This window comes from Colletes latitarsis, unplaced genomic scaffold (assembly GCF_051014445.1).
Source record: "Colletes latitarsis isolate SP2378_abdomen unplaced genomic scaffold, iyColLati1 scaffold0007, whole genome shotgun sequence".
In the NCBI taxonomy this organism is placed as follows: Eukaryota; Metazoa; Arthropoda; class Insecta; order Hymenoptera; family Colletidae; genus Colletes; species Colletes latitarsis.
Window position 1 is genome coordinate 6,899,884 of NW_027488367.1, and position 15,769 is coordinate 6,915,652.

The window sequence follows — 15,769 nt, forward strand, 5'->3', positions numbered from 1 at the left end:
ATTGATCGAAACCAGGTTTAGTGGGCTGTTTCAGTGTGGTACCACATTTCTGCGCGATCCAAACCAGAAAAAACCCAGGATCTGTTCAACAAGTATGTGAAAAATGCGAAAGTATGACCCTGATGTGGGCAAATCCCAGACCTATCCCAGACCTAACTTGCATTGTCCTCTAAAATATTGATCGAAACCAGGTTTAATTGACTGTTTCAGTGTGGAACCACATTACTACGTGATCCAATCCAGAAATATCCCAGGATCTAGCCATGAAGTATGAGAAATATGCGAAACTATGAGCCTGATGAGGGCAAACCTAGACCTAACCCAGACCTAACATGCGTTATCATCTAAAATATTTATCAAGACCAGGTTTAATTGACTGTTTCTGTGTGGTACCACATTACTACGTGATACAATCCAGAAATAGCCCAGGATCTAGCCATGAAGTATGAGAAATATGCGAAAGTATGAGCCTGACGAGGGCAAATCCTAGACCTAACCCAGACCTAACATGCGTTATCCTCTAAAATATTTATCAAGACCAGGTTTAATTGATTGCTCCTGTGTGTCCCACATTACTACGTGATCCAAACCAGAAAAAACCCAGGATCCGTTCAACACGTATGAGAAGAATGCGAAAGTATGAGTATGATAAGTGAAAATCCCAGGCCTAACCTAGACCTAACATGCGTTATCCTCAAAAATATTGATCGAAACCTGGTTTAATCGACAGTTTCAGTGTGGTACCACATTACTATGTGATCCAAACCAGAAAATAACCCAGGATCTGTTCAACAAGTATGTGAACTGTGCGAAAGTATGAGTCTGATGAGGGCAAATCCCAGACCTATCCCAGACCTAACATGCGTTATCCTCTAAAATATTTATCAAGACCAGGTTTAATTGAATGTTTCAGTGTGGTCCCACATTACTACGTTATCCAAACCAGAAAAAACCCAGGATCCGTTCAACAAGTATGTGAAGAATGCGAAAGTATGAGCCTGATGTGGGCAAATCCCAGACCTATCCCAGACCTAACTTGCGTTGTCCTCTAAGATATTGATGGAAACCAGGTTTAATTGACTGTTTCAGTGTTGTACTTCATTACTACGTGATGCAATCCAGAAAAGCCCAGGATCGAGCCATCAAGTATGAGAAATATGCGAAAGAATAAGCCTGATGGGAGCAAATCCCAGACCTAACCTAGACCTAACATGAATTATTCTCTAATATATTGATCGAAACCAGGTTTAATTGACTGTTTCAGTGTGGTCCCACATTACTACGTGATCCAAACCAGAAAAAGCCCAGGATCCGTTCAACAAGTATGTGAGAATGCGAAAGTATGAGTCTGATGAGTGAAAATCCCAGGCCTGACCTAGACCTAACATGCGTTATCCTCTAAAATATTGACCGATACCAGGTTTAATGGACTGTTTCAGTGTGGTACCACTTTACTACGTGATCCAAAGCAGAAAAAACCCTCGATCAGGTCAACATGTATGTTAAAACTGCGAAAGTATGACCCTGATGAGGGCAAATCCCAGGCCTAACCTATACCTAACATGCGTTGTCCTCTAAAATATTGATGGAAACCAGGTTTAATTGACTGTTTCAGTGTCGTACTTCATTACTACGTGATGCAATCCAGAAAAAGCCCCGGATCTAGCCATCAAGTATGAGAAATATGCGAAAGAATGAGCCTTATAAGAGCAAATCCCAGACCTAACCTAGACCTAACATGAATTGTTCTCTAAAATATTGATCAAAACCAGGTTTAATTGACTGTTTCGGTGTGGTACCACATTACTACGTGATCCAATCCTAAAATAACCCAGTATCTGTTCAGGGAGTATGTGAAGTGTGCGAGAGTATGAGTCTGATGATGGCAAATCTCAGACCAATCCCGGACCTAACTTGCGTTATCCTCTAAAATATTGATCGCAACCAGGTTTAATTGACTGTTTCAGTGTGGTACCACTTTACTACGTGATCCAAACCAGAAAAAACCCAGGATCCGTTCAACAAGTATGTGAAAAATGCGAAAGTATGACCCTGATGAGGGCAAATCCCAGACCTATCCCAGACCTAACTTGCGTTGTCCTCTAAGATATTGATGGAAACCAGGTTTCATTGACTGTTTCAGTGTGGTACTACATTACTACGTAATGCAATCCAGAAAAAGTCCAGAATCTAGCCATCAAGTATGAGAAATATGCGAAAGAATGAGCCTGATGAGAGCAAATCACAGACCTAACCTAGACCTAACATGAATTATTCTCAAAAATATTGATCGAAACCAGGTTTAATGGACTGTTTCAGTGTGGTACCACATTACTACGTGATCCAAACCAGAAAAAAAACCGGGATCTGTTCAACAAGTATGTGAAAAACGCGAAAGTATGAGCCTGATGAGGGCAAATCCTAGACCTAACCCAGACCTAACATGCGTTATCCTCTAAAATATTGATCGAAACCAGGTTTAATGGACTGTATCAGTGTGGTACCACACTACTACCTGATCCAAACCAGAAAAAAACCCAGGATCTGTTCAACAAGTATGTGAAAAACGCGAAAGTATGAGCCTGATGAGGGCAAATCCCAGACCTATGCCAGACCTAACTTGCGTTATCCTCTAAAATACTGATCGAAACCAGGTTTAATTGACTGTTTCAGTGTGGTACCACAATACTACGTGATCCAATCCAGAAATAGCCCAGGATCTATCCATGAAGTATAAGAAATATGCGGAAGTATGAGCCTGATGAGAGCAAATCCTAGACCTAACCCAGACCTAACATGCGTTATCCTCTAAAATATTTATCAAGACCTGGTTTAATTGATTGTTTCAGTGTGGTACCACATTACTACGTGATCCAAACCAGAAAAAAAACCGGGATCTGTTCAACAAGTATGTGAAAAACGCGAAAGTATGAGCCTGATGAGGGCAAATCCTAGACCTAACCCAGACCTAACATGCGTTATCCTCTAAAATATTGATTGAAACCAGGCTTAATTGACTGTTTCAGTGTGGTACCACATTACTACGTGATCCAATCCAGAAATAGCCCAGGATCTAGCCATGAAGTATGAGAAATATGCGAAAGTATGAGCCTGATGAGGGCAAATGCTAGACCTAACCCAGACCTAACATGCGTTATCCTCTAAAATATTTATCAAGACCAGGTTTAATTGATTGTTTCAGTGTGGTACCACATTACTACGTGATCCAAACCAGAAAAAACCCAGGATCCGTTCAACAAGTATGTGAAGAATGCGAAAGAATGAGTCTGATGAGTGAAAATCCCAGGCCTAACCTAGACCTAACATGCGTTAGGATCGTGATCGAAACCTGGTTTAATCGACTGTTTCAGTGTGGTACCACATTAGTATGTGATCCAAACCAGAAAATAGCCCAGGATCTATCCATGAAGTATAAGAAATATGCGAAAGTATGAGCCTGATGAGGGCAAATCCTAGACCTAACCCAGACCTAACATGCGTTATCCTCAAAAATATTTATCAAGACCATGTTTAACTGAATGTTTCAGTGTGGTACCACATTACTACGTGATCCATACCAGAAAAAACCCAGGATCTGTTCAACAAGTATGTGAAGAATGCGAAAGTATGAGTCTGATGAGTGAAAATCCCAGGCCTAACCTATACCTAACATGCGTTATCCTCAAAAATATTGATCGAAACCTGGTTTAATCGACTGTTTCAGTGTGGTACCACATTACTATGTGATCCAAACCAGAAAATAACCCAGGATCTGTTCAACGAGTATGTGAAGTGTGCGAAAGTTTGAGTCTGATGAGGGCAAATCCCAGACCTATCCCAGACCTAGCTTGCGTTATCCTCTAAAATATTGATCGAAACTAGGTTTAATTGACTGTTTCAGCGTGGTACCACATTACTACGTGACACAATCCAGAAATAGCCCAGGAACTAGCCATGAAGTATGAGAAATATGCGAAAGTATGAGCCTGATGAGGGCAAATCCTGGACGTAACCCGGACCTTACATACGTTATCCTCTAAAATATTTATCAAGACCAGGTTTAATTGAATGTTTCAGTGTGGTACCACATTACTACGTGTACCAAACCGGAAAAAACCCAGGATCCGTTCAACAAGTATGTGAAGAATGCGAAAGTATGAGTCTGATGAGGGCAAATCCCAGGCCTAACCTAGACCTAACATGCGTTATCCTCTAAAATATTGATCGATACCAGGTTTAATTGACTGTTTCAGTGTCGTACTTCATTACTACGTGATGCAATCCAGAAAAAGCCCCGGATCTAGCCATCAAGTATGAGAAATATGCGAAAGAATGAGCCTGATGAGAGCAAATCCCAGGCCTAACCTAGACCTAACATGCGTTATCCTCAGAAATATTGATCGAAACCTGGTTTAATCGACAGTTTCAGTGCGGTACCACATTACAATGTGATCCAAACCAGAAAATAGCCCAGGATCTATCCATGAAGTATAAGAAATATGCGAAAGTATGAGCCTGATGAGGGCAAATCCTAGACCTAACCCAGACCTAACATGCGTTATCCTCAAAAATATTTATCAAGACCAGGTTTAACTGAATGTTTCAGTGTGGTACCACATTACTACGAGATCCATACCAGAAAAAACCCAGGATCTGTTCAACAAGTATGTGAAAAATGCGAAAGCATGAGTCTGATGAGGGCAAATCCCAGGCCTAACCTAGACATAACTTTCGTTATCCTCTAAAATATTGATCGAAACCAGGTTTAGTGGGCTGTTTCAGTGTGGTACCACATTACTGCGCGATCCAAACCAGAAAAAACCCAGGATCTGTTCAACAAGTATGTGAAAAATGCGAAAGTATGACCCTGATGTGGGCAAATCCCAGACCTATCCCAGACCTAACTTGCATTGTCCTCTAAAATATTGATCGAAACCAGGCTTAATTGACTGTTTCAGTGTGGTACCACATTACTACGTGATCCAATCCAGAAATAGCCCAGGATCTAGCCATGAAGTATGAGAAATATGCGAAAGAATGAGCCTGATGAGGGCAAATGCTAGACCTAACCCAGACCTAACATGCGTTATCCTCTAAAATATTTATCAAGACCAGGTTTAACTGAATGTTTCAGTGTGGTACCACATTACTACGTGATACAATCCTGAAACAGCCCAGGATCTAGCCATGAGGTATGAGAAATACGCGAAAGTATGAGCCTCACGAGAGCAAATCCTAGACCTAACCCAGACCTAACATGCGTTATCCTCTAAAATATTTATCAAGACCAGGTTTAATTGATTGGTTCAGTGCGGTCCCACATTACTACGTGATCTAAACCAGAAAAAACCCAGGATCCGTTCAACAAGTATATGAAGAATGCGAAAGAATGAGTCTGATGAGTGAAAATCCCAGGCCTAACCTAGACCTAACATGGGTTATCCTCAAAAATAGTGATCGAAACCTGGTTTAATCGACTGTTTCGGTGTCGTACTTCATTACTACGTGATGCAATCCAGAAAAAGCCCCGGATCTAGCCATCAAGTATGAGAAATATGCGAAAGAATGAGCCTGATGAGAGCAAATCCCAGGCCTAACCTAGACCTAACATGCGTTATCCTCAGAAATATTGATCGAAACCTGGTTTAATCGACTGTTTCAGTGTGGTACCACATTACAATGTGATCCAAACCAGAAAATAGCCCATGATCTATCCATGAAGTATAAGAAATATGCGAAAGTATGAGCCTGATGAGGGCAAATCCTAGACCTAACCCAGACCTAACATGCGTTATCCTCAAAAATATTTATCAAGACCAGGTTTAACTGAATGTTTCAGTGTGGTACCACATTACTACGTGATACAATCCTGAAACAGCCCAGGATCTAGCCATGAGGTATGAGAAATATGCGAAAGTATGAGCCTGACGAGAGCAAATCCTAGACCTAACCCGGACCTAACATACGTTATCCTCTAAAATATTTATCAAGACCAGGTTTAATTGAATGTTTCAGTGTGGTACCACATTACTACGTGTACCAAACCGGAAAAAACCCAGGATCCGTTCAACAAGTATGTGAAGAATGTGAAAGTATGAGTCTGATGAGTGAAAATCCCAGGCCTAACCTAGAACTAACATGCGTTATCCTCTAAAATATTGACCGATACCAGGTTTAATGGACTGTTTCAGTGTGGTACCACTTTACTACGTGATCCAAAGCAGAAAAAACCCTCGATCAGGTCAACATGTATGTTAAAACTGCGAAAGTATGACCCTGATGAGGGCAAATCCCAGGCCTAACCTATACCTAACATGCGTTGTCCTCTAAAATATTGATGGAAACCAGGTTTAATTGACTGTTTCAGTGTCGTACTTCATTACCACGTGATGCAATCCAGAAAAAGCCCCGGATCTAGCCATCAAGTATGAGAAATATGCGAAAGAATGAGCCTGATGAGAGCAAATCCCAGACCTAACCTAGACCTAACATGAATTGTTCTCTAAAATATTGATCAAAACCAGGTTTAATTGACTGTTTCGGTGTGGTACCACATTACTACGTGATCCAATCCAGAAAATAACCCAGTATCTGTTCAAGGAGTATGTGAAGTGTGCGAAAGTATGAGTCTGATAATGGCAAATCTCAGACCAATCCCGGACCTAACTTGCGTTATCCTCTAAAATATTGATCGAAACCAGGTTTAATTGACTGTTTCAGTGTGGTACCACTTTACTACGTGATCCAAACCAGAAAAAACCCAGGATCCGTTCAACAAGTATGTGAAAAATGCGAAAGTATGACCCTGATGAGGGCAAATCCCAGACCTATCCCAGACCTAACTTGCGTTGTCCTCTAAGATATTGATGGAAACCAGGTTTCATTGACTGTTTCAGTGTGGTACTACATTACTACGTGATCCAAACCAGAAAAAACCCAGGATCCGTTCAACAAGTATGTGAGAATGCGAAAGTATGAGTCTGATTAGTGAAAATCCCAGGCCTAACCTAGACCTAACATGCGTTATCCTCTAAAATATTGACCGATACCAGGTTTAATGGACTGTTTCAGTGTGGTACCACTTTACTACGTGATCCAAAGCAGAAAAAACCCTCGATCAGGTCAACATGTATGTTAAAACTGCGAAAGTATGACCCTGATGAGGGCAAATCCCAGGCCTAACCTATACCTAACATGCGTTGTCCTCTAAAATATTGATGGAAACCAGGTTTAATTGACTGTTTCAGTGTCGTACTTCATTACTACGTGATGCAATCCAGAAAAAGCCCCGGATCTAGCCATCAAGTATGAGAAATATGCGAAAGAATGAGCCTGATGAGAGCAAATCCCAGACCTAACCTAGACCTAACTTGCGTTGTCCTCTAAGATATTGATGGAAACCAGGTTTCATTGACTGTTTCAGTGTGGTACTACATTACTACGTAATGCAATCCAGAAAAAGCCCAGGATCTAGCCATCAAGTATGAGAAATATGCGAAAGAATGAGCCTGATGAGAGCAAATCACAGACCTAACCTAGACCTAACATGAATTATTCTCAAAAATATTGATCGAAACGAGGTTTAATGGACTGTTTCAGTGTGGTACCACATTACTACGTGATCCAAACCAGAAAAAAAACCGGGATCTGTTCAACAAGTATGTGAAAAACGGGAAAGTATGAGCCTGATGAGGGCAAATCCCAGACCTATGCCAGACCTAACTTGCGTTATCCTCTAAAATATTGATCGAAACCAGGTTTAATTGACTGTTTCAGTGTGGTACCACAATACTACGTGATCCAATCCGGAAATAGCCCAGGATCTATCCATGAAGTATAAGAAATATGCGGAAGTATGAGCCTGATGAGAGCAAATCCTAGACCTAACCCTGACCTAACATGCGTTATCCTCTAAAATATTTATCAAGACCAGGTTTAATTGAATGTTTCAGTGTGGTACCACATTACTACGTGTACCAAACCGGAAAAAACCCAGGATCCGTTCAACAAGTATGTGAAGAATGCGAAAGTATGAGTCTGATGAGGGCAAATCCCAGGCCTAACCTAGACCTAACATGCGTTATCCTCTAAAATATTGATCGATACCAGGTTTAATTGACTGTTTCAGTGTCGTACTTCATTACTACGTGATGCAATCCAGAAAAAGCCCCGGATCTAGCCATCAAGTATGAGAAATATGCGAAAGAATGAGCCTGATGAGAGCAAATCCCAGGCCTAACCTAGACCTAACATGCGTTATCCTCAGAAATATTGATCGAAACCTGGTTTAATCGACTGTTTCAGTGTGGTACCACATTGCAATGTGATCCAAACCAGAAAATAGCCCATGATCTATCCATGAAGTATAAGAAATATGCGAAAGTATGAACCTGATGAGGGCAAATCCTAGACCTAACCCAGACCTAACATGCGTTATCCTCAAAAATATTTATCAAGACCAGGTTTAACTGAATGTTTCAGTGTGGTACCACATTACTACGTGATCCATACCAGAAAAAACCCAGGATCTGTTCAACAAGTATGTGAAAAATGCGAAAGCATGAGTCTGATGAGGGCAAATCCCAGGCCTAACCTAGACATAACTTTCGTTATCCACTAAAATATTGATCGAAACCAGGTTTAGTGGGCTGTTTCAGTGTGGTACCACATTACTGCGCGATCCAAACCAGAAAAAACCCTGGATCCGTTCAACGAGTATGTGAAGAATGCGAAAGAATGTGTCTGATGAGTGAAAATCCCAGGCCTAACCTAGACCTAACATGCGTTAGAATAGTGATCGAAACCTGGATAATCGACAGTTTCAGTGTGGTACCACATTACTATGTGATCCAAAGCAGAAAATAGCCTAGGATCTATCCATGAAGTATAAGAAATATGCGAAAGTGTGAGCCTGATGAGGGCAAATCCTAGACCTAACCCAGACCTAACATGCGTTATCCTCAAAAATATTTATCAAGACCAGGTTTAACTGAATGTTTCAGTGTGGTACCACATTACTACGTGATACAATCCTGAAACAGCCCAGGATCTAGCCATGAGGTATGAGAAATATGCGAAAGTATGAGCCTGACGAGAGCAAATCCTAGACCTAACCCGGACCTAACATACGTTATCCTCTAAAATATTTATCAAGACCAGGTTTAATTGAATGTTTCAGTGTGGTACCACATTACTACGTGTACCAAACCGGAAAAAACCCAGGATCCGTTCAACAAGTATGTGAAGAATGTGAAAGTATGAGTCTGATGTGTGAAAATCCCAGGCCTAACCTAGAACTAACATGCGTTATCCTCTAAAATATTGACCGATACCAGGTTTAATGGACTGTTTCAGTGTGGTACCACTTTACTACGTGATCCAAAGCAGAAAAAACCCTCGATCAGGTCAACATGTATGTTAAAACTGCGAAAGTATGACCCTGATGAGGGCAAATCCCAGGCCTAACCTATACCTAACATGCGTTGTCCTCTTAAATATTGATGGAAACCAGGTTTAATTGACTGTTTCAGTGTCGTACTTCATTACCACGTGATGCAATCCAGAAAAAGCCCCGGATCTAGCCATCAAGTATGAGAAATATGCGAAAGAATGAGCCTGATGAGAGCAAATCCCAGACCTAACCTAGACCTAACATGAATTGTTCTCTAAAATATTGATCAAAACCAGGTTTAATTGACTGTTTCGGTGTGGTACCACATTACTACGTGATCCAATCCAGAAAATAACCCAGTATCTGTTCAAGGAGTATGTGAAGTGTGCGAAGGTATGAGTCTGATAATGGCAAATCTCAGACCAATCCCGGACCTAACTTGCGTTATCCTCTAAAATATTGATCGAAACCAGGTTTAATTGACTGTTTCAGTGTGGTACCACTTTACTACGTAATCCAAACCAGAAAAAACCCAGGATCCGTTCAACAAGTATGTGAAAAATGCGAAAGTATGACCCTGATGAGGGCAAATCCCAGACCTATCCCAGACCTAACTTGCGTTGTCCTCTAAGATATTGATGGAAACCAGGTTTCATTGACTGTTTCAGTGTGGTACTACATTACTACGTGATCCAAACCAGAAAAAACCCAGGATCCGTTCAACAAGTATGTGAGAATGCGAAAGTATGAGTCTGATGAGTGAAAATCCCAGGCCTAACCTAGACCTAACATGCGTTATCCTCTAAAATATTGACCGATACCAGGTTTAATGGACTGTTTCAGTGTGGTACCACTTTACTACGTGATCCAAAGCAGAAAAAAACCCTCGATCAGGTCAACATGTATGTTAAAACTGCGAAAGTATGACCCTGATGAGGGCAAATCCCAGGCCTAACCTATACCTAACATGCGTTGTCCTCTAAAATATTGATGGAAACCAGGTTTAATTGACTGTTTCAGTGTCGTACTTCATTACTACGTGATGCAATCCAGAAAAAGCCCCGGATCTAGCCATCAAGTATGAGAAATATGCGAAAGAATGAGCCTGATGAGAGCAAATCCCAGACCTAACCTAGACCTAACTTGCGTTGTCCTCTAAGATATTGATGGAAACCAGGTTTCATTGACTGTTTCAGTGTGGTACTACATTACTACGTAATGCAATCCAGAAAAAGCCCAGGATCTAGCCATCAAGTATGAGAAATATGCGAAAGAATGAGCCTGATGAGAGCAAATCACAGACCTAACCTAGACCTAACATGAATTATTCTCAAAAATATTGATCGAAACCAGGTTTAGTGGGCTGTTTCAGCGTGGTACCACATTACTACGTGACACAATCCAGAAATAGCCCAGGATCTAGCCATGAAGTATGAGAAATATGCGAAAGTATGAGCCTGATGAGGGCAAATCCTATACGTAACCCGGACCTAACATACGTTATCCTCTAAAATATTTATCAAGACCAGGTTTAATTGAATGTTTCAGTGTGGTACCACATTACTACGTGTACCAAACCGGAAAAAACCCAGGATCCGTTCAACAAGTATGTGAAGAATGCGATTGTATGAGTCTGATGAGGGCAAATCCCAGGCCTAACCTAGACCTAACATGCGTTATCCTCTAAAATATTGATCGATACCAGGTTTAATTGACTGTTTCAGTGTCGTACTTCATTACTACGTGATGCAATCCAGAAAAAGCCCCGGATCTAGCCATCAAGTATGAGAAATATGCGAAAGAATGAGCCTGATGAGAGCAAATCCCAGGCCTAACCTAGACCTAACATGCGTTATCCTCAGAAATATTGATCGAAACCTGGTTTAATCGACTGTTTCAGTGTGGTACCACATTGCAATGTGATCCAAACCAGAAAATAGCCCATGATCTATCCATGAAGTATAAGAAATATGCGAAAGTATGAACCTGATGAGGGCAAATCCTAGACCTAACCCAGACCTAACATGCGTTGTCCTCTAAAATATTGATGGAAACCAGGTTTAATTGACTGTTTCAGTGTCGTACTTCATTACTACGTGATGCAATCCAGAAAAAGCCCCGGATCTAGCCATCAAGTATGAGAAATATGCGAAAGAATGAGCCTGATGAGAGCAAATCCCAGACCTAACCTAGACCTAACTTGCGTTGTCCTCTAAGATATTGATGGAAACCAGGTTTCATTGACTGTTTCAGTGTGGTACTACATTACTACGTAATGCAATCCAGAAAAAGCCCAGGATCTAGCCATCAAGTATGAGAAATATGCGAAAGAATGAGCCTGATGAGAGCAAATCACAGACCTAACCTAGACCTAACATGAATTATTCTCAAAAATATTGATCGAAACCAGGTTTAGTGGGCTGTTTCAGCGTGGTACCACATTACTACGTGACACAATCCAGAAATAGCCCAGGATCTAGCCATGAAGTATGAGAAATATGCGAAAGTATGAGCCTGATGAGGGCAAATCCTAGACGTAACCCGGACCTAACATACGTTATCCTCTAAAATATTTATCAAGACCAGGTTTAATTGAATGTTTCAGTGTGGTACCACATTACTACGTGTACCAAACCGGAAAAAACCCAGGATCCGTTCAACAAGTATGTGAAGAATGCGATTGTATGAGTCTGATGAGGGCAAATCCCAGGCCTAACCTAGACCTAACATGCGTTATCCTCTAAAATATTGATCGATACCAGGTTTAATTGACTGTTTCAGTGTCGTACTTCATTACTACGTGATGCAATCCAGAAAAAGCCCCGGATCTAGCCATCAAGTATGAGAAATATGCGAAAGAATGAGCCTGATGAGAGCAAATCCCAGGCCTAACCTAGACCTAACATGCGTTATCCTCAGAAATATTGATCGAAACCTGGTTTAATCGACTGTTTCAGTGTGGTACCACATTGCAATGTGATCCAAACCAGAAAATAGCCCATGATCTATCCATGAAGTATAAGAAATATGCGAAAGTATGAACCTGATGAGGGCAAATCCTAGACCTAACCCAGACCTAACATGCGTTATCCTCAAAAATATTTATCAAGACCAGGTTTAACTGAATGTTTCAGTGTGGTACCACATTACTACGTGATCCATACCAGAAAAAACCCAGGATCTGTTCAACAAGTATGTGAAAAATGCGAAAGCATGAGTCTGATGAGGGCAAATCCCAGGCCTAACCTAGACATAACTTTCGTTATCCACTAAAATATTGATCGAAACCAGGTTTAGTGGGCTGTTTCAGTGTGGTACCACATTACTGCGCGATCCAAACCAGAAAAAACCCAGGATCCGTTCAACGAGTATGTGAAGAATGCGAAAGAATGTGTCTGATGAGTGAAAATCCCAGGCCTAACCTAGACCTAACATGCGTTAGAATTGTGATCGAAACCTGGATAATCGACAGTTTCAGTGTGGTACCACATTACTATGTGATCCAAACCAGAAAATAGCCCAGGATCTATCCATGAAGTATAAGAAATATGCGAAAGTATGAGCCTGATGAGGGCAAATCCTAGACCTAACCCAGACCTAACATGCGTTGTCCTCTAAAATATTGATGGAAACCAGGTTTAATTGACTGTTTCAGTGTCGTACTTCATTACCACGTGATGCAATCCAGAAAAAGCCCCGGATCTAGCCATCAAGTATGAGAAATATGCGAAAGAATGAGCCTGATGAGAGCAAATCCCAGACCTAACCTAGACCTAACATGAATTGTTCTCTAAAATATTGATCAAAACCAGGTTTAATTGACTGTTTCGTTGTGGTACCACATTACTACGTGATCCAATCCAGAAAATAACCCAGTATCTGTTCAAGGAGTATGTGAAGTGTGCGAAAGTATGAGTCTGATAATGGCAAATCTCAGACCAATCCCGGACCTAACTTGCGTTATCCTCTAAAATATTGATCGAAACCAGGTTTAATTGACTGTTTCAGTGTGGTACCACTTTACTACGTGATTCAAACCAGAAAAAACCCAGGATCCGTTCAACAAGTATGTGAAAAATGCGAAAGTATGACCCTGATGAGGGCAAATCCCAGACCTATCCCAGACCTAACTTGCGTTGTCCTCTAAGATATTGATGGAAACCAGGTTTCATTGACTGTTTCAGTGTGGTACTACATTACTACGTGATCCAAACCAGAAAAAACCCAGGATCCGTTCAACAAGTATGTGAGAATGCGAAAGTATGAGTCTGATGAGTGAAAATCCCAGGCCTAACCTAGACCTAACATGCGTTATCCTCTAAAATATTGACCGATACCAGGTTTAATGGACTGTTTCAGTGTGGTACCACTTTACTACGTGATCCAAAGCAGAAAAAACCCTCGATCAGGTCAACATGTATGTTAAAACTGCGAAAGTATGACCCTGATGAGGGCAAATCCCAGGCCTAACCTATACCTAACATGCGTTGTCCTCTAAAATATTGATGGAAACCAGGTTTAATTGACTGTTTCAGTGTCGTACTTCATTACTACGTGATGCAATCCAGAAAAAGCCCCGGATCTAGCCATCAAGTATGAGAAATATGCGAAAGAATGAGCCTGATGAGAGCAAATCCCAGACCTAACCTAGACCTAACTTGCGTTGTCCTCTAAGATATTGATGGAAACCAGGTTTCATTGACTGTTTCAGTGTGGTACTACATTACTACGTAATGCAAACCAGAAAAAGCCCAGGATCTAGCCATCAAGTATGAGAAATATGCGAAAGAATGAGCCTGATGAGAGCAAATCACAGACCTAACCTAGACCTAACATGAATTATTCTCAAAAATATTGATCGAAACCAGGTTTAGTGGGCTGTTTCAGCGTGGTACCACATTACTACGTGACACAATCCAGAAATAGCCCAGGATCTAGCCATGAAGTATGAGAAATATGCGATAGTATGAGCCTGATGAGGGCAAATCCTAGACGTAACCCGGACCTAACATACGTTATCCTCTAAAATATTGATCGAAACCAGGTTTAATGGACTGTTTCAGTGTGGTACCACATTACTACGTGATCCAAACCAGAAAAAAAACCGGGATCTGTTCAACAAGTATGTGAAAAACGCGAAAGTATGAGCCTGATGAGGGCAAATCCTAGACCTAACCCAGACCTAACATGCGTTATCCTCTAAAATATTGATCGAAACCAGGTTTAATGGACTGTATCAGTGTGGTACCACACTACTACCTGATCCAAACCAGAAAAAAACCCAGGATCTGTTCAACAAGTATGTGAAAAACGCGAAAGTATGAGCCTGATGAGGGCAAATCCCAGACCTATGCCAGACCTAACTTGCGTTATCCTCTAAAATATTGATCGAAACCAGGTTTAATTGACTGTTTCAGTGTGGCACCACAATACTACGTGATCCAATCCGGAAATAGCCCAGGATCTATCCATGAAGTATAAGAAATATGCGGAAGTATGAGCCTGATGAGAGCAAATCCTAGACATAACCCTGACCTAACATGCGTTATCCTCTAAAATATGTATCAAGACCTGGTTTAATTGATTGTTTCAGTGTGGTTCCACATTAGTACGTGATCGAAACCAGAAAAAACCCAGGATCCGTTCAACAAGTATGTGAAGAATGCGAAGGAATGAGTCTGATGAGTGAAAATCCCAGGCCTAACCTAGACCTAACATGCGTTAGGATCGTGATCGTAACCTGGTTTAATCGACTGTTTCAGTGTGGTACCACATTAGTATGTGATCCAAACCAGAAAATAGCCCAGGATCTATCCATGAAGTATATGAAATATGCGAAAGTATGAGCCTGATGAGGGCAAATCCTAGACCTAACCCAGACCTAACATGCGTTATCCTCAAAAATATTTATCAAGACCATGTTTAACTGAATGTTTCAGTGTGGTACCACATTACTACGTGATACAATCCTGAAACAGCCCAGGATCTAGCCATCAAGTATGAGAAATATGCGAAAGACTGAGCCTGATGAGGGCAAATCCCAGACCTAACCTAGACCTAACTTGCGTTGTCCTCTAAGATATTGATGGAAACCAGGTTTCATTGACTGTTTCGGTGTGGTACTACATTACTACGTAATGCAATCCAGAAAAAGCCCAGGATCTAGCCATCAAGTATGAGAAATATGCGAAAGAATGAGCCTGATGAGAGCAAATCACAGACCTAACCTAGACCTAACATGAATTATTCTCAAAATTATTGATCGAAACCAGGTTTAATGGACTGTTTCAGTGTGGTACCACATTACTACGTGATCCAAACCAGAAAAAAAACCGGGATCTGTTCAACAAGTATGTGAAAAACGCGAAAGTATGAGCC